The following is a 20,772-nucleotide window of genomic DNA, read 5'->3' on the forward strand; positions in this document are numbered from 1 at the left end:
GTATACCAAAGCAGCAACGGGGAAAAGGTCCCAATGAGACACAGAGCCAAAAACAGTGCAGCAAAACACACCCACAATAACTCTTAATGCACATCCCCACACAGACAAAAACTCCAACACCGGAGGAACCAACCCCCGAGTGGGAGAAACTCAACCCATAGCGGTTGACGAAAGTGCTTAGACCAGCCCAGGCAGCAGCCATACAAATCTCTTGCAGAGAAAACCCTCCTTGTATCGGCCCAGGAAGCCGTCAAACCCCTGGTGGACCGCCCCTGATCGTGCACAGGCACAGGCCGGCCAGAAGCCACATAGGCCATGGAGATCACAACACGGAATCACCGGAAAATGGAAACCACAGATGCCTTACGCCCAGCCCCATCCGGACCACAAGCAGAAGACTATCAGATTGGCGGAAAAGAGCAAACGTAGCCAAATACTTCAACACGGCCCGCCGAACATCAATGTTATACCAAGCCACCTCCTCAGGCATTTTCGGATCATGAAAGAAGTCAGGGAGAACCAGATCCTGAGAGGTGTGAAAACTGAGAGATAACTTTAGGGAGAAACTTCGGACCACACCTCAGCACCAGCGGATCCGGCAGCACCCTCAGGAAAGGAGGGTGACATAAGCGAGCCCCAATCTCCCCAAGCCTACGGGCAAAAGTGATGGCAATAAGAAAAGCAGATTTCAGTTTAAGATGCTTGATATCAATCTCGGAAATGGGCTCAAAAGGATGCCCTTGAAGGAACCGTAAGACAAGAGGGAAATCCCAAGGGGGAAGCCCTTTATTAGTACAAGGACGGGAAGAAGAAAAACCCAGAGCAACTTCCCCACCAGCACCTCCCCATCCAAGTGACCATCAGAGTCCCCCAAAAGGAATTTAATGGAGGCCCAGTGAGAGCGAAGCCTGGAAAAACCACCAGGCCCTTGTCAAAACCACTCCTGGAGGAATTGAAGGATAGCGGAGAGTCCAGAACGCAGGGGAGGGATCCCAGACCGCCCATACCAGTCTCGGAAATGTGTCCCAATGCCTGCCAAACCCCTTCCGAGTGGAGGGTCTAAGAGCATCCATTATGGACGCAACTACAGGACCCGAGAACCCCGGAGATATCAGCCTAGACGGAGCAATAGCCACACTGCCCATTACATCCGGCGGACTTCCAACCGCAGATCCCCTTGAAGGGGACATGACCACCTCGGAACCAGCCATGGTTCCTAGTACCGAAGCTCCAACAGAGCGGGGAACCAACTCCGGCGGGACCAGAACGGAGTTAACAACAACAGTGTCACCCTGGACACTGATGCGCCGAACCACCTGGGGCAGAAGGAGAATAGGCGGAAAAGCATAAAGGAAACCCCAAGGCCACTGTACAAAGAGGGCGTCTACTCCTCAATCCCATCAGCCTGAAAACCGAGAGCAGAAGAGGGGAACTTCTGCTGAGGCCGGGGATGCAAACAGGTCTAGAACAGGGGACCCTAATCTGACAGGTCACCGCAAAGGCCTGGGCCGACAGCACCAGTTCCGCACAGGAGTGAAACTGGCGTCTGAGAAGATCCACTTGAACATTGTCCACCGCCCTGGTACGTGAGGCCCCAGGTGCCTATCAGCGCTGTCAGAGCATTCAAGGAGCGGCCGGAACCCCTTTTGCGGTTGACATACGCCAAGGCCGTTGTATTGTCGGTTCGGACCAAAACCGCCCGACCATCCAGCAACTCCTCGAAGTACACCAGAGCTTGGAGAATGGCACAACTCTCGCCAATTGGATTATCGACGGTTCTCCGCAGATCTCACAACCCTTGAGCTGAGAGGACCCCCAATGTAGCCCCCCCCCAACCCATTTTGCTGGCGTCTGTAGCAAGAGGCCACAGGAGGAAGGACCATGGACACCTCACCCTGTAGATTTGAAACCCCCCCGCCACCATAGCTGGGAGACTCGCACTCGCTGGGGACACTGAAATCAAAGCTTCGAAAGCTGAGACGTCAGGAGCCAGTGGGAGAGAGTATAAGACACCAGGGGACATAACTGAAGAAGGGCCCAAGGAACTAGAAAACACGCAAGACGCCACGTGCCCCGCAACTTCAGCAACAGGCGAGCCGAGACATACTGCCTTCTGAGAACCCTGCCCAGAACAGCCAGCAAGCGACGGACCCTCCCTAGGGATAGGAACACTCTCTCCGTCCCGGTGCAAACCAGTGTCCCAATGAAAACTAGATCCTGAGAAGGATCCAGCTGAGACTTCCGCTAGTTCACTAGCAAACCCCATTCCCGCAATGCATGGCAGACTAAAGGGAGACGAGGCAGGATAGCCTACCGACAGGACTCCTCGACCAACCAATCGCCCAGGTAGGTTGGACAGGAACAGCAACTGATACCCCCTTCCGGAAGGAGCCGAACCCCACCGGTCCCATAAACCTCTGAAAAGATAGAGACGAGGAGCCAGGGAAAACCACCAGTCATTGCACTTGCACCAGTGTTGAAGCAGGCCTGCGCCGCAATATAACAGCATGCTTGTCAGCCCACAAAAAGATCTGACCTATCAAAAGGAAGATACAGGACAGCCCAGTAGTCCAGCAGACCATGGCCCCTTCCGCCGACTGAGGAGCCACCTGGAAGGAGTCAATGGGCAGAGTACTGTCACAAAGCGGGGCTATGCAATCCATCCCGGATAGCATACACCAAAGGCAACCCCCATACCTGGGGTATGCCTATACTGGAAAACTCACTGAAGGGACAGCCCCCCTCCACCGGCACCAGGGGCTCCAAGAACCCCTTTAAGCACAGACATGTGCCACCATCTGCCATATTACTTCCATGCGTCAGAGGAGGTGTGAAAGCAACACATCGGCACCGGAGGACCTAGGGCCTAAAAGAAGAGACACTGGGAACCCCCCGCATGGCCGTTACTTCCATGAAGCATTAGTTTATAAAATTCCATGCCGGACAAGGGAAAAGAAAATTCATCTCCTTCGTCCGTCCAGCGCAGTTCAGAGGAAGAGGACAGGACAAGGACCCTGAGCCTGTGGCTAGCACAGACCCAAACACACCATTAACTCACCACCTGTATACACAGCACATGACAGAGGTGGCTTGAGCCCTGCATCAAGTAGCCCCATGTTTTAAATGGTTCTCCTCAATGCGTCGGCCTTGGAAGGATGAAGAGCTGAGTCAGCCCCGCTGAGACTCAAACCCCCAAAGTGTAGACTATGCCAGGCTGCTACCCTTCTGACCGTAAGATGGTGCTTGCAGACGTGTCCAAATCTGCGCCGTTTTCACAGGCTGCACGCAGAGAATGCAGCTAACATCCGGTGCATTCTCGGCTGGGTGTGTCTGAGGAGCGGGTGGTATGTGACATGCCTGCGACAGAACAGAGCCCCCGCACTTTCAAAGACTCTCTGCCACGGTCACCCCACGACAAGAAGCAGAGAGGCCTCACAACAAAGGGAAGGCCAGCCGATACTACACAGTGCTTGCCATCATTTCTTAACGTCCCCACTTCTCAGTCAGAGCGTCTTCAAAGATGCAGCCAATAAAGATGTGTACACAGAGCACAAGAAAAACGCCCTGTTGAGCTAATGGGTACCCCTGCAGAAGGCACCAACCAAGAGGGAAAAACCAAACAATCCTCTAGGCAACGCCGCATCCAACAGGAGTCATGCCGTTGCATGGCCCCAACGGCAGTAGAATCAGGACACAAACATTCACAAAGCCCCCAACTCCTTAGCGCATCCCGGGCCCTGCAGGACCCAGGCTGTGATGTCCTTGCGCCGGCCTACAACATCGCAAAACACAACCGGGCGAGGCACCAGCCTCCGTAAGGCACACCAAGGAGCCGGCATGAATGGGACGCCAAGATGGCCATACCAGCAGGAGAGGGGGAAAAAACAGAGCCCCCTCCCTTCTCCTTACCTTAGCCGGGCCGTGCAGGACCCAGGGCACAATGCCCACGCTGCGGGACAGAGCCCAGCAAAGAATCGAGCGAGGCAATCCCGCGCAACTGGGACCCCAAGCCCCGCAGGGGACCCAGGAGCAGCGCTGCACCCGAGGGAGCCGAAGGCCCCGCCACACAGTCCCCTCCCAGGGGGCCAGCAATCGGTGCTCTCCAGTGCCCCGCACCGGGAAGAAAAAGTCCAACCTGCCAGAGGCAGGAAAAATTCAACTGAGTGACTTGGATGTGGGGGAGGAGTTATAGGGATTTAAAGAAATAGAAGAAGGTCCTGTGTCGGAGGCAGGGGCCTCATGACGTAAGTACTGGGACGAGGAAGAGTGGACGTGGAGGTAATGTCATTTAGCTACTTCTGGTGACTTTTAGGGCAGCCAATAGCTACTTTCCTCACTGAGGAGTTGGCAACACTGCCGGGAGAAGCCAATATGAGGGAGAGGGAAATAAAGGAAGGTTGTAACCATACACAGCTTTGCGTGGTCTTTGGTCATAGGCCCGAGCTGTACAGATGCATAAGGTGCAGCCAAGCTAGAATGGGAATATATATATATATATATATATATATATATATATATATATATATATATATATATATATATATATATTCACTAAAAAACAAACTTTGTTAAGGGGACATTATGGTTAAGTTGTGCTACTAAAAACCTGCGACCTTCACCAAAAACAAACAACTTTCTAAATGTGCCATTATGGTTCGAAGTAAAACCAAAAACCCCTGAAATTCGCCAGTTATGGTAGGCTAAGCAACCATAACTGGCCGCACCACTGTGCACTGCTAACACCCAGGACATCAAAGATGACATCACAAATGTCATTGATGACATCACATGTAAATTTAGTTCATGCAGAGGCTCCACAAGAAATTGTAATTATATCATTGGCAGAAAAGTATCAGAGATGATTGAAGAACTAAGATATGCCATGTAGTTCATTAAGCAATGCATTGATGAAAAAAAACAATTCCATTACTCTGTTTTTTCAGTACATGAACAAACTCATGAAGACATGTGGGCATTGTCTGCAGCATGCACTACAGAGGTGCAATATTTGTAATCTTCCCATGTTGCATACCACATTGATAAATGCTACCTTTAGAAATGTTTACATACTGTGAAACATAAGTATCTACGTATGCTTCCTTTACTGCATAATTGCACTATTGCTCACAAAAACATATAGAGAGCACTATGCATACAAATATAACCACATACAGGGAAGAAAGCATGCACCAAAAAGTGGAGTTTTATTAGAAAATGTTCATATCCGAACTAATTAACTTCATGAACAGACAACATTCCTTTCTGGATTTCTTCTTCTATGCACATGTATGATATGATGTAACCGTAACTTCAGTAAAGTATTGTTAGAACAAATAAGAACAAATAAGAAGGGTAAGGACTACAAATATAGAACTTTTACCTTCTTAAACTCCTGACTGACAGTGAAGAAAGCCACCTGGCTTACATATGTCAGTGAACAAAAAAAGAATGAGCTACACATGTAATGTAATCTGTTCTGTCACCATAGTACTTTGTGCTATAGTATAGTGACTTTTTAGTTCCTGCCTGTTACTGCCCCAAATATATCAGTGAAGGAAAAACGAGTGAGCCAGACATGTGATGTCATCAGTGACGTCATCAATGCAGCCAGTTATGGTTGCTTAGCCTACCATAACTGGTGAATTTCAGGGTTTTTTCTGTTTTACTTCGAACCATAATGACACATTTAGAAAGTTGTTTTTGGTGAAGGTCACAGGTTTTTAGTAGCAGAACTTCACCATAACGTCCCCTTAAGGTTTTTTTTGTGAATTTTACGGGTTTTTAGTAGGGCAACTTAACCATAACATCACGTTAAAGTTTTTTTACTGAATATACACTTTCATCATGTGATTTTTTTAAGATATGTACTATAATTCCCTTACTTTATATACATGTAACAAAGAAGATACTGAACCTCCTCGCTAATGATATTTAAATGCACGGACTGAGCGCCTGTCTGCGGACGGGCGCGAACAATATCAACACTACCCAAACAGTGAGGGGGTATTTGAAATTGTACTATTGTGCCATATAAGAAATGCACAAGTTTAAAAAAGAACACAAACACATTATAAGTACTAATAAGTAAACAATTGAACCTACAAGTCCCAAACATTAACCGTGCATTTAATTACCAGGTAGAATGAAATGGATTATACCAAAACAAAAAAAGATATGCCTCCAACGTAAGTACCTCACAGAAACTGTGCAGCCAGGAGCGACAGTGGACGCACACAGTACAACGAAAACAAATGACAAGAAAATAGTAAGTGTGCTTCATTTTTCTTATATGTGTATGTACTTTTTTGTATGAGGTGCAGAAAAAATAATGGATTTCTGTTTTGACACAGAAATGCGCAGTACTTTGGAGTGGCTGGAGGACAATTTTCCGCATGGGGAAATGTCGGAAGATAGCGATAATAATGGGACACCTTCTCTGCATAAGGAAATGAATAGTCAGTATTTTATGGGCATTTAACATATATATATATATATATATATTTATTTTTAACAGACCAGGTAAAAAAAGAAGAAAGTCCACCAAAGGACACAGAGCAAGACAGCCTGAAATGGATAGAAGAGAAAATGGACATACTAAATGAGAATTTTAACAGGTTAAGGCAATTTGTGGAGGAATACGTGAGAGGAAAAGTACGATGTCACTGCCCCCCTTCTCAATTTCCTAGTGAACCATCCCCAAACTCTCAAGAGGAACAAACGTTTTGACGAAACATCCATCCCTTCATCCCCTCATAACCAGCCAGTGTTAAACCCTAATTCCTCTATATTCGTTTCAGTATCTGCTTCCCCCAGTATTTCTCTTGATTGATGTATGCGTCTTTATTGAACAATTTTTTTTTTTTTTTTTTTAAATGGTAGTTGTAGTGATCAAAACATTTTTTTTTTTTTAAAAGAGTTAAAATGTCCGCGGACAGCGCCCCTTTTCGGGCTGGCCGTAATCAATATAATATGGATGTTCTAAGGGCAATACACCTACCCGTACCATTCGCAACCAACATGGAACTAATCTTGCAACGCACCAGGTGTCCAAGTTGTCTATAAATGAACAAAATGGAGGTGTCCTATGGATATTATACCTCTCCGTACTGGTCACAACTAAGATAAAACATGTTCTTAGAACACACCAGGTGTCCGGGATGTCTATAAATGAACAAAATGGGAGTGTCCTAAGGACACTATAGCTATCCGTACCGTCCGCAGCCAAAATTGAACTGTCCCTAGAACAGGCGCAGTGGCAGGCATGTCCGTAGTCAAACAAAATGGAGGTGTCCTAAAGACACTGTACCTAGCCGTACAGTCAGTAGAACATCTACGCACATGCACACCACACCCATAAGTACTGCGAACATGTTGCCTGTCCGTAACTGTCTGTCTCACTTGTGTCGCACTTTTAATTAGTTTCAGGACCCGAACACTGTCTTTAGAACACCCGCGCGCATTTGGTGTCCAGCGGGCAGCCATTTCCTACGCGGATGTGTTGACGACGTCATCATGTAACCGCACCCACGCTGAGCATCTGGCCTAATTTGCGCAGTTGGTGTGCTTCCGCAACATTTGAAAAGAACTTATACAAACATGGAAAATTATTTTACAGTATAAAATCACCATTTCACATGTCCCATACAATTACCATACCTTTCAACGTATTGTTTAGAATTTTTGCAACGTTTTCCATATGGTCACGAGGCGCACCCCTCCACCCCTATAAAAGTCCACACCCCCGAGCACATCTTCATTGTACCTCTGGCTATTGCAGATTGATTTGTGCTGCCTTTACTGCTGTAGCGAACATTGGCCGACCAATCCTAAGGGCATCCATGGCTGCTGGTGCTTCATTAGCCTCAGCACCACCCCCAAATCCTCCACCGCCACCACCTCCCCAAGGGCCTGCAGACAGAAATAGGCATGACGATGTAGAGATCGAGGAAGAAGAGAATGAGGTGGAAGAACTCTGCACTACAAGCACTCGCCGGGAGCCGTGGGTGTGGCAGTTGTTTACTGTTTATGGAAACGTACCAAAAGCATGTGCAAACCAGGTCCGGTGTAACCAGTGCAAGTTGGTACTGAGTCACGGGAGACCTGGTGCGTACAGCTTTGGTACGACAACCATGAAGTGACACCTAACCTCGTTCCACAGTGCGGACATTCGCAAGGTGGTACCATGTGAAGAACCTAGTAGGTTGAGTTCCTCCGCAGCATCCTCTGTGTTTGATCCTCTCACCACAAGACACACTCCTGTGGGAGAGCGCATCCCTCCAGCTGCCTCACAGGCCATGCGCAATGCTGTTGACCCTTACCTTTCGAGGGTCACAATATTGTGTATGTACTGCAACGCAGGACTCTGCAGGGGGGAGAATTTTCGAAGTGGTTTTGAGACTACAGTCACGGAGCACCAGAAGAACTGCTCCCTACCTAAGTAAAGCCCACCCTACATCTTTCTCTCTCCACCTGCCCTTTCTTATCCACGTGGTTGGTGTCCCTTCCTTACCGTCCTTCACCCTCTTCTCCTAGTGTGTCGTGTGTTAAAAAATAAAAAAATGGAAAACTAGAAAAATTACAAAAAAGGCTCTTTTCAGAGCCGCCTTTCTCATTTTAACAAAGGAACCATCAAGTGATTTGTTGTAGGCCCCCGCGCATTTTTCAAAAAGTCAGCGGACAGTCGTAGGACGCCTAGAAATGCAGGGTGCAAGCGGAGCAAAACCAATGCACTTTTCGCTGGGAGTAAGTGGTGGCTCTGAAAAGACCCTTTTGGTGGTGTTTTGTGGGTTTCAAAACTGTGCACTCGAAACAGATTCCCAAATGGGTGACTATGATTCCAAAAAAGGTCGCAATGTATTTTGAACATTTCGAGGAAAAATCTGATTGCCAGCATATGTGAGATGGACTCTATCTCTGCGGAAAATGAAAGTGCTGCGAAACGAAATGTTTTCATTGTGGAATGAGAACATGCTAACATCTCTTAGAAAGGCACAAACAGCCTTATTGACATTGCGCCTTACCTTCTCCATTTGTAGACCAAATGCAGAAGAACGCAGCCACATTTGTCGTTGTGCAATACGGTAAAAAACTACTTGGTAATTTGGAAACATGTCCAGGACCTTCGCAAATCCTTCCTTCATTGCAAATTGCAAAGAAATTCCAGAGACATGCCCTAAACTGTTTCCTCCACAATGAATGATAATTATATCAGGATGATAATTATATCAGGATGACACTCATTCTGTAAAGTGGCACAGAGAGGTAGCAAGTCTAGACAATTCATTCCACGCACTCCATGCCAGTGCACTTCCACATGAGAAAATCCAAGATCTGCAGATATACCGCAACTTTCTGCATGCACCTTCAACCAATGTATCCATGAGTCTCCCAAAATCCAGATAATCTGTTTTCAAGCATACAGAGCCATAGCTATCTGGTCTCCTGTCAGGAAAAAGACGTTCTCACTAAATCTCTGCATTCAGAACACACCCACTGAACTTTACTGACCAACCCCTAGCTACGCACACTCATTTGCATGCGTCTCCACCCCAGAAACCCTGTTGGTACAACGCGCTGCCTGCAGACTACCGCCATGTCCGCGGACACGTGCAGGATCTGAGCGTGACAACTGTACATTTAAATAGTATTCCCCTTTAAGGTGGGCTCTGAAAAGAGCTGTTTTTTTGTTTTTTGGGCAGATTCCTGACAGACACCTGTTATTTCATATTTTTTAGATTTTATTTCTTCTTACTTTACTCCTACAATCATTACAGAACCTTCTCCAAAGCAAGCCTTACATTCCAAAAGAATGTGGCATTTCCCAAAACAGATAACAAAACACCATCTGCTTCAAAATAAGCCGCATTACTGGAAACAATGTTCTCGTGGCTGCAGAAAAACATACCAGAGCGTAACATGAAAGCATGCATGCAGCTATCGATGATACACCTCCCAATACTTTGATCAGGACAAAAAAACAGAACTTGTGTCCCATTTTCCTCTAGAGAGTAAGCCAGAAAAAATTACTTTTGCAGTTGGAAAGATGTTAATGACTGCTTGCACCAACTGTTCCAAATCTTCCAACAAAGTAGGTGAAGCAACGTAGCCCAAATAGCAAGCATCGTAGTGCAAAACTACCACATGGGGACTGGTCACCTACGCCTTTCTCTGCAAACTTGGAGAATTGCCGCAACATTGCAATCAGTCACAGCGCTCCACATCACCTCCACTCCTCCGACATCGAAATTGTGTGCCACAGGCCTACTTTCGGAATAGTGCTGCAAACCATGGACAAAAATATCTCCGAGCACCAACACCCTGACTGTCTCCACCTCTGCCATCTTCAATACACGCACCGTCTTTCGACACAAATGAACAATGTGAACATCTGATTGGCTGATGCCTACAGTCCCCTTTCCATGCTAGATTTCCTGTAGAACCCCATATGTGCCACGCCCTACTCGCGGACTAGCGCGGTCTACATGCGGCACGTAACTCTTAGCCAGTCCTTCTACCCTTTCCACATCACTCGCAAACCAATTCCCTCATTGGTCACAGCTAAGCAGTCACACAACCATCCACCAATCACATTCAAGATCTCTACATCTAACTCCGTCATCAGAGTTCCGCACTTCAAATGTACTGTTGATCACTCTGAACGCAAGTCTCATATCATTGCAAAGCACCTACTTCAAAAATTACTGTGCAAGTGTCGTGGATTTCTACTTACAGCTCCATGCATGAGTACAAAGTACAGGTATGCATATTTTATTCAGAGAACATGTGCAACCCTTATGATTTCATTTAAACAAATGAATGCCACTAACTCTGCATAGCCAATACATACCAACGCTCCCCCTTTAAGTGGAAGACTTCCGATTTTTCATTGACAAACCGCACTACTTCTTACTGTTTCCCACATAACCTATACAGACGTAACAACTCTCCCGATTTAGGCGCAAAACTCTATTTTCCATTAGAAAATGTCACAATTTTTTACTGTCTACCGCCTAAATCAATGCAACTTCCAATGCGATCATATGAGAAAAAAAAACGTTCCCGATTGCTGTGATGACATCTCCCTCGGAGGTTCTCCCGATTTTTCGCATTCGTAATTATAATATGAAAGTAGTCACATTTTTCCCCCATCTACTATAATGACCTATCACTTACAAACCTCTCTGCTATGGATAATGGCTTAAAATAAATACATAAATAAATAAACCATTTTCATGAACTGAAAATTTTACTAATTTCCGAAGCAGGTTCAACTAACATACTGCAAATAACATATAAAGGCTGCACATAGTGAAATGAAATGCACACATGCACTGTGTTGAGATATCAAAAGTGAATACTCCGACGAAAGATGCAAAATTAAATTAATGTGTACATTAACATCACTGCTTTAAACACACAAAGTTACTAACTTCTTCCTTTTACTATTGCAGTGAAGACTACTCTCCTGAAAATCAACAGCATCTACACTGCAAACATATCCAAAGAAACCTGTTCATTCCGCCAAAAAAAAAAAACAAAAAAAAAAAATAAGACTTTACTACCTTTATATTCTTACTGTTCCTCAAAGAGACTGTGGGGGTTATTTATGCAATTTGCACACCAAAAAAACATTGATTTCTGAACCATTCTACCCACAAATCCCCATTTATTAAACAAAAAATAACAGGCAGAATGGCATACAAATCTCTGTTCTTTTGGAACACAAATAACATACAGAAGCCTTAGAATGTTAATACTACAAAACAAATAGTTGTTTTAATTTTATACCATTACGTTCACTATTAATGCTTCTCCTCACCACTCGCTCACTTTCTACTCTCATCTAAAGCCTAGTGTACTAATATACAAACAGAAAAATAGCCTTCCCAAGTCATTGTAATTGCCCAATGCCCATTCACACACCACCACAGAGAGCTTCCCCATCAAACGCATGCACGCATGCACACAGCACACCTACATTGGATAACAGACCAAACCGTGTCTTCTTTTTTTTGCAACAGACCCCAAAGAATGCCTACCAAAAAGCAAGTAAATAGAAAGGAACGCAGAAATAGAGCAAATGAAAGTAAAGTGTCCAAAGTAAGCATCCATCTCTAGCAGATTTTGTAGAGAACGTTGGAACAAAACAGCTAATACAGTCATTTAGCGAAACAAAGGAAGCTTCAACTACCAAGACTTTGCCTTCTCTATTGAAAAGTGGCACAAAACAAAAAAAAGCTTTAAAAAAAAAAAAAAAAAAAAAATCAGCTACCACCAGTACTGCTAACAATGCTCCTATGAATCCTGATATACTAACAAGAACCCATAGTAAAAAAAGTATTTTAGCAAAAATGTTTCACCACAGAGTCCTTCAGAATCTAATAAGAGGAGCGAAATCATCCTCAACCCTTAAAACCTACCGTAGAAAATTAATCCTACAAGCTCTCGTAGAGAGTGCATTCCTTCTCAAAAGGAAGTGATTTATTTTAGTGTTGAATAGGATGAAACCACTAACAGGATGAAACCACTAACAAAACTAAGTACTAAACTACAAAAGAAACTTCTCAATAAACGGAATGTCAACAAAAATAACTTCTTAAATATTTGTGTAGGTGAATGGAGTCACACCAACCACAGAACCATATTTTAATGAAGAAGCATACAAACAAAAGCAAACAATTGCCATCCATAGCAGTGGACGAGGGTGTGAAAAATAAAATCAATACCACCATCATGGAACAAGAAACACTGCTTACAAAAGTATCCCCTGAAAACTCAGAATTACCTCTCCAACCGACTGAACCAGACCGTCCAGTATACAAATGGCCGTGCATATCAATGTGTACCATTCCTAACAAATCTTTCAAATCTTTACGTCAGTTTCTTAATCATTATGTGAAAGGTGAAGACAAAATCAAAATGAAAGTTCTGCAAAATATGGATATCTCTCCGGTGCACAAATACACAAGACTACAAGGACATTCATTAGCCTGAATTTCAGGACCTATTTGCAAAATCACCTTCCACGATATCAAAAGAATAGCAATACATCATTCAAGTGTAAGAAATCTAGTGTATAAACTATACTATGCTAAAAGTCCAGCTTTAGAAATCACCAATTTAAATAACACTCTTCTACATGGTACACCCAAATACCTACAAGAAGAAATTGACTGTATCCAAAGAAAATATTTTGGAAGAAAAAGCCACTTACAAAAAGCAATTGTTTCAGAACAAACTAGCAGCAATTCTGCACATAACAACCTTCTATTACACACATAGAAAAAAGAAATACTAAAATCTAAAAGTACATCGGCTGAAGTACCAAACCATGTGTGTGTGTGTGTTGCCGCAGAACGTTTTACAAAAGGAACACAAAAACTATTAGCTATGACAGAATTGGAAAACACCATGTGTCAGTATGAAGAAGACTTAACTGTACTACAAGCAAAACTTAAAGATCAGCGCACCATTTTTGAAGTAGTAACAAAAGAAATTGCACATGGTGTACAACACGAAAAGAAAGAATGTACCTGCCAGAATTACCAACCTATACTGCTATATGTCAGTGGTGAAGCTGGGTCAGGAAAAACATTCTTAATCAAAATCATCAGCAAGTTCCTTCAAAAATAGACAAACAACAAACTGTCAGCTGTTGTAACTGCCCCCACAGGTTTAGATGCCTACAACATAGGCGGTGTCACTCTACACTGATTACTGCTGCTTCCAGTAGAACACCAAAACAAATTAGACTATTAACACTTTCTGCAGAAACTGCAATGGAACTACGCAGAGTATTAAAAACAAATGAAAATGCTACTAATAGATGAAGTGAGCATGGTCTCCAACCTAATGTTGGCTTTGATTGCAAGAAGTACTTAAAACAAACTACGATTAACTCTTTGCAGGGAAACACATTATCGTTTTCGGAGATCTTCTACAATTGACACCAGTGAAAGGTGAACCTATTGTTAAAACCTTAGGACACAAACTCTGCCGTAGAACTGTTGGCAGCATAGGAAATTTGAACTTTTGGCGACATTTCCAATACAGAGAATTAACAGAAAATATGCGTCAATCTGCAGATATCACTTATGCCAACATTTTAAAAAGTATTAGAGTTGGTGTACTATCTCAAGAAGCACAAGCAATATTGAAAAACTGGCACATTCATGCACTTTATGGCGATAACGCATGTGCTACTGATGTTATGGAACAATTAGCGCACACAAATGTCAATTGTATGGCCTTAATGCCAACTCTTGCAAGCTGTTTCAAATTCAATGAAACAATGTTAAAAAAAAGAAATGCAACCAATAATGGAAATTTGCTCCACAGACAAACTAGACGTACATGGTATAACACTACCGATGTGTGAGCAAGCCACAATAAGACTAAATACCTCAGAAAATTCAATCTCCAACACAGCTGGGTTGGAGAAAATATTAAAATTATCCTTAAACGTAACCTTGACGTGGAGCAAGGGCTAGTTAATGGGGCACTGGGTACAGTTGTTGGCTTTCAAACATACCCACGTGACAACATTCAGTTTGTCAATATTTGCTTTGACAAACTTTCAGAAGTGAAAAGGATAGGGCGCTCAACTGCGATTCCTTCTCTTCAAAGACATGTATGTACATAGAGAACAATTTTCTTTAACTCTTGCATATGCAATCACCATTCATAAATCCCAAGGTCTTATCCTAGACAAAGCATCGATAGATGTAGGAAACACAGTCTTTAAAGAAGGCATGAGCTACGTAGCACTATAACCCTTACGTACACTTGACAGTCTATTTCTAATCAACTTTGATGCAAGTAAACTCAACGCTGATATTCCTTGCATTTTAGAATACAATAGACTGAGTTCACTGTACACCCCCCATCTGAAATCATAACCTGTTCCAGAAAAAGGAAAACGGTGTAAAAGAAAAGTAATTCAAACAGAAATGCAACAGAATCTGATGGCAAATCCTTCAAAGAAAACAAAAGAAAGTAAAACTTCAATTACCACAAGCAAAGTAGAATCTATTAGGAAAAGTAAATCAGGTACTTCTGCAAAGAAAGAACAGAAACTCCGAAAAAATCCCTCAGAGATAGAACTAGCTGGTCCATTCAAATTTTCAAATGAAATTGCCACCAATTGTTAACAATATTTACTTACACAGTACAGACCAATTGTGTTTGCAAATGTTAGTCCTTCATATAAACGCAACACACAATCCTGACAACACGTATAGTGTTCACGGATAAGACAAGAATTGGACTACTGTGCTGGAATGCCGAGATTCACTATAAACTCACAAGAAGATCCACAAGAATTTCTAATGTACTTACTACAAGTACTGGAAAACAAAAACATACCTATAAATGAAATCTTTCAGATTTCATACATGTGGAAACATACATGCACTCTCTGTAACAATGTGACACAGGAACAAATACCAAATGAGCGGTTGGTGTATGTATCCATACCTAATTGTGAATCCCTTCCATTTCAGCAACTTCTATAGAATGCAAACCATGGCAGATTATGTACTATGTGCAATTCAGATAATCGTTCCACCTTACTGATACAAACACATAGTAACTACATAATACTTATGCTTCTACGGTACAATGCAGATGGTACCAAAAACAACTGCAAGCTGGCTGGATTCACACACGGTCAAGTGTCACTTGGTAAGAAAACCTTTACAACAATAGGTATAATCTACCACGCAGGAGCCGCAACCAATGCAGGTCACTACCCTGCATATATTAAAAAGAAATGTGGGTGGTTTGAATGTAATGATAGTACCATTAATCTAAAGCAGAGATTGCCAGCTAATCTTACAAATGCATATTTAATCTTCTTAAAGCCAAAATTTAATAACTAATGTGTACTTCACCATTAACAAAAAGTTCAGGTGAAAGACTATAAGCAGTTAGAATATGCAAACAGGTATCTAACTGTTTAAAAAATCTGCAACAAGCCAACATACATAACATTAATTGGAAACAACAAGTAATCACTCAAAGGAAACAAAGAAATAGTTTGTAGCATGCAATGAAAGGGTTTTTTTAATCCGACAAGGATTTTTTTCTCCCAGACCAAAGGATTTGAAAAACAAACAGAAACTGAGCAAAATGCACAGTACACTGGTTTGTAAAGAAAATGTGAGGGTTAAAAAAAAGCTAACATGTCTATTGTACAATGTAATAAGTCTTTATAAAATACAAACACTAACATGCTCTTTTCTTTTATCACAGAAATTAAAAAAGGATATTTCCGTCATGTACTAAAGTCATGTAACAAATATATGGAATCTCAACAAAGTACACAGTAAATATAATTTCACACATGTCATACATATTGGAATCTATACGTCTGATATATGGCAGTAATATGGTGCAGTGTCTGTAGGCAGGGCCTAGAGTCTTCGATGTATAACCTACCACCTACACCCTGCGGCCAAGCAACCAAGACTGTAGGTCCTACCCACAACCAGCGCAGCATATCAAAACCATGGTGGCTTATAACTTTACTGCTTATAACTGTGGTCTTGGGTGCATGGTCTGCGACCATGCACCTAAGACTCTAGGTTGTGCACACAACCACTGCACCACAGCACACCCATGCTGACTTATAACCTCAGTGCTTATAACTTCAGTCTTTGGCCATGCACCCAAGACTCTAGGTCCTGCCCACAACCACTGCAGCATATCACACAGATTGTGGCTTAAAACTTCACTACGTATAAACTTGGTCTTGGATGCATGGCCTTTGGCCATGGACCCAAGACTGTAGGCCCTCCCCACAACCAACTGATCGATATGCGATACTACTGGTATCTATTGCTGTCATATGCTGCGGTGGTTGTGGCCAGGGCCTAGAGTCTTGGGAGTATGGCCTACGGCCATGCACCCAAGACTCTAGACCCTGGCCACAACCACTGCAGCATATTACACCCATGATGGCTTATAAATCATTAGCACACCCATAAAATAAAACATTTTAACTGTAGCATGTACACTATTTGCACGCAGGACTCTAGGCCCTGCCCAGACCTACCAGATACTTAATCGATTGTATGGGTGTGATGTATGAATGTCATATGCTGCAGTGGTTGTGGGCAGGGTCTACACTCTTGGGTCTATGTCCTGCAGCCATGCACCCATGCACCCAAAACTTTACGTCCTGCCCACAACCACCACACTATATTTCACCCATCTCTTAGTCTCTGGGTATCACTGGTCAGGCTCTGGCATGGCTGACCTCTTTCCTTTCTGGTCGACCCTCCCAGGTCCAAATGGGCTCCTTCCTCTCTGACATCTTTTTCTCCACCTGTGGTGTCCCCCAGGGATCCAACCTCTCTCCCTGGCTTTTCAATCAGTATCTGGCACTCCTTGCCCACCGCATCGCCGCTCTCTGCCCCCACTTTCAGTGCTATGCGGACGATACCCAGCTCATTTTCAGGCTACCCTCGGCCTCCTCCTCTCCTTCCCTCATCTCCGACTGTCTGTCTGCTATCCAGGAATGGTGTGCCGCCAATGACCTCTGCCTTAACGCCAGTAAGACTGAGATTCTACTCATCGGCACACCCACTCCCTCCTTTCCTGCAGCTCTCTGGCCGGCCTCCCTTGGCCCCCTTCCTGCCACTACCTGCAAAGCTAAAAACCTCGGGGTCATCTTCGACTCCACACTCTCCTTCTCTCCTCATATTTCCGACGTCTCTAAGAAGTCACATTACCAACTGCACCTCCTCAGAGGTATTCTTCCCTTCCTCTCCTTCCCCCAGAAGCTCACTGTCTCCCGAGCCCTGGTTCTCTCAAGGCTGGACTACTGTAATAGCCTCTATCTTAATCTGCCTGCCTCCACTCTCCGCCCTCTGCAACTTATCCAGAACAGAACTGCGAGACTTGTCCTTGGCCTCAAGCCCAGGGACCGTATCTCTCCAGGACTGAAATCTCTTCACTGGCTCCCAGTGGCTGCGAGGATTAAGTTCAAAACCCTCTGCATTGTCCACAAGGCCTTCTGGGGCCTGGGGCCACAATACCTTCAACTCTCTCTTCCTAAATATCTGCCTTCACGAGCCCTTCGCTCATCCGTCTCCAACTCCCTCATGGTCAGCCGCTTCTCGAAGCAACGAGCTGGGGGCAGATCTCTCTCCGCAGCAGGGGCCTCCCTCTGGAACAGCCTTCCTGCTTCCCTGAAACTTGAGGAGAACCATCTCCGGTTCCGGAAGCACCTCAAAACCTTCCTCTTCGCTTCTGCCTTCTCTCTCCCTCTCCCCTGCTAAACCTGCTTAACTCCCCTCCGAAGTCTGCACTTAACCTGCATCTGGGCCACTCTGTGACCTCGGCCCAGGGCCCAGCCACTCTCCACTTGCACTGCCTCCCTGGCTCCCCCTGCACTGCGGGACTGTCACTGCATCCCTACAGCCCCCTTCCCAGCACTTGCTCTGCACTTACCTCGCACTTGCCACCAGCTGGCCCTTTTATTTATTATTTATTATTTTATTACGCTACTTACCTTGTATTGCACTTTCCCCCCCACCTCCTCCCCCTGCACTTCTCCTTTTCCCCTTACCTCTGCACTTGCGCGATCTGAATGACACCTGGCCTAGTAGGATCGTTTGTCTGTCTTCACCTTGTTTCCCCCCCTCCCTGCCTCGTCGCGCCTTGAAACACTCGTGTATAGGCGCGTTACAAATACCATATCATATCATATATAAAACCCATGATGACTTATAACTGCACCCAAGACTCTAGGCCCTGGCCACAACCACAGCAGCATATCACACCCATAGTGCCGTATAAATCAATAGCACACCCAAAGAAACAAAAAATGTAACTACGACATTTACTCAATTTTAATATTCGCTAACACCACAAGTGGCCTTAGAGCAGTTTCAAGTTGCCTGCGCACACAAGACAAGGCAGGCATATGAATACATCATTAACACCTGCCGCCTAAACAAATACAGTATTTCACCCATCTCTTAGTCTCTGAACCTCCCCAAGCACTCTCACACCAAACAGTTTCCTAAACAGCATTTCGCCTCGGGTCGCCGCCGCGCTGTCGGCGAATCCAAGATGTTGGGCGCATCCAAACAATCTGATGCACATCACGGCTCACTGTAGCCAATCGGCGGAGACGTCACGTGTCCGCGGTCATGACGACAGCCCCTTAGCCAATTGGTATCTTGTTCGCGGAGCGGACATAGATATCACACATTTTTTTAGACCTACTTTTTAGTCGTTTTAACGATTGTCACCAAATTTACAAAAGCACGCTTTTGAGACCAAGCCCCTGCCCCTGCCGCAAATTTGGTGAAAATCCGTCCAGCGGTTTGACCTGTAGGCGTGCGCAAAGTTTTCCCTCATTCAGTCTATGGGAAAGAAGCACGTTTTGGGACCTCCCCTATAAGTCTCCCCACCTAGACCAAAAATCAACAAAATTTGCACAAAAATTTAGAGTGCCCCATATACTTTTTATAACTACACGGCCACTTTCAACAGGTCGAATCAGGGTGAAAGGGATGAATGAAATTGCTTTGAATGCGATAGTTTTGAACCAAAAGGACCGAAAACATAAGTCAAATGCACTTTTGTTTGGGTGTCCCCCCCCAAACCCTGTTTTTACCCTAAAAAACATTTTTTTTCTATACGAAAGCCAAAAAAAATAAATACATTTAAAAAAGGGCATTCGACTTTTTTGTTTTTAGTCCTTTTGTTTCAAAACTATTGTATTTCGAAACAATGTATTCGACCCTTTCATCGGACACCGTAAATTATGTATATATAAATAATCACTTACACCAGACCACTGTCTGTGTAGTAGCTGCACAGCAATTTCTGCACCTGCGAGCATGAACTGTACAATAAATGAGCTTCAGAGCAGTGACTGTAAATACCAACAACAGGCTGCCATATGGAATTTTAAAACCAGATGTTTGGCATAGCCCTCAACTCACCCGCTTTTGGCGGGTGTCACCCGCCTTGTAAACAGGTGAGTCACCCGCCAAGCCTCGTGCACGCCCATTCATTTCAATGGGCCTCTCACCCGCCAAACACAAAATCGGGCGATTTCACCCGCATTTGCATCGAAAAAGGTTGAGAGCTATGTGTTTGGAAAGTCACCTACTTACACTTTTTTAATTTCAACATGCGAGGAGTACAATACAACGAGTTATAGCTTCAGCTGCAGCCTCTTGCCTAAACGTGCGTTTCCAGAGTTTGCAAAAGGGCTGCTCTTACCAACATAACAACCAAAGGGTAAGAATGAAATGAGTTGATGAATGCTAAAATAAATTCATATAAAATTCATTACAAGAGCTGGCTCGCACGCACTCACCTAATACTACTTGGAAACTGAAAAGGAGATTTTGGTAAAGAGAGCCCTTATGTTGCTTTCATTATCAATTGGACATGCATTTAAAGTCCCCGGTTGTTTAAAAGTTTGCCGACACTATCTGAAATGCCTTTAAGGCGTCATGGCGTAAGGACGTTTTTTTTACGTAGGACGTCTACGTGCTTATGAAGATAATCATGCTATGTACTGGCAGGTATAGTCGGTTGCAGAGGGTTAGTTCTGCCTATTTTGATTTTGTTTGCTTTTTTTCCCGCGGGTAAGTACTAGTATCCCCAACATAAAACGATTAGGAAATGGAGGTAGAGATGCCGAGGTAGAGCGCTAGGTCAGAGAATGATGTGCCAGGCACGACCAGCGTCATTTACTAAACAGCGCCCTGAACCTGTATATTAATTTCCCACCATCCTGGTATGTAA

General features: G+C 44.2%; 1 protein-coding gene across 3 annotated transcripts in view; it reads right to left on the bottom strand.

Moving 5' to 3' along the window:
- BABAM2 (BRISC and BRCA1 A complex member 2) overlaps positions 1 to 20,472 on the bottom strand; it is a 1,270,030-nt gene extending 1,249,558 nt beyond the window's left edge. For all 3 annotated transcript variants that reach the window (XM_069608726.1, XM_069608725.1, XM_069608724.1), the window contains exon 1: positions 20,339 to 20,472. The gene's annotated coding sequence lies outside the window, so the exon portion shown is untranslated. The remainder of the gene's footprint in view (positions 1 to 20,338) is intronic.
- Between the last annotated feature and the right edge of the window lie 300 nt (positions 20,473 to 20,772).

This window comes from Ambystoma mexicanum, chromosome 4q (genome assembly GCF_040938575.1).
Source record: "Ambystoma mexicanum isolate Mex_15411 chromosome 4q, UKY_AmexF1_1, whole genome shotgun sequence".
In the NCBI taxonomy this organism is placed as follows: domain Eukaryota; kingdom Metazoa; phylum Chordata; class Amphibia; order Caudata; family Ambystomatidae; genus Ambystoma; species Ambystoma mexicanum.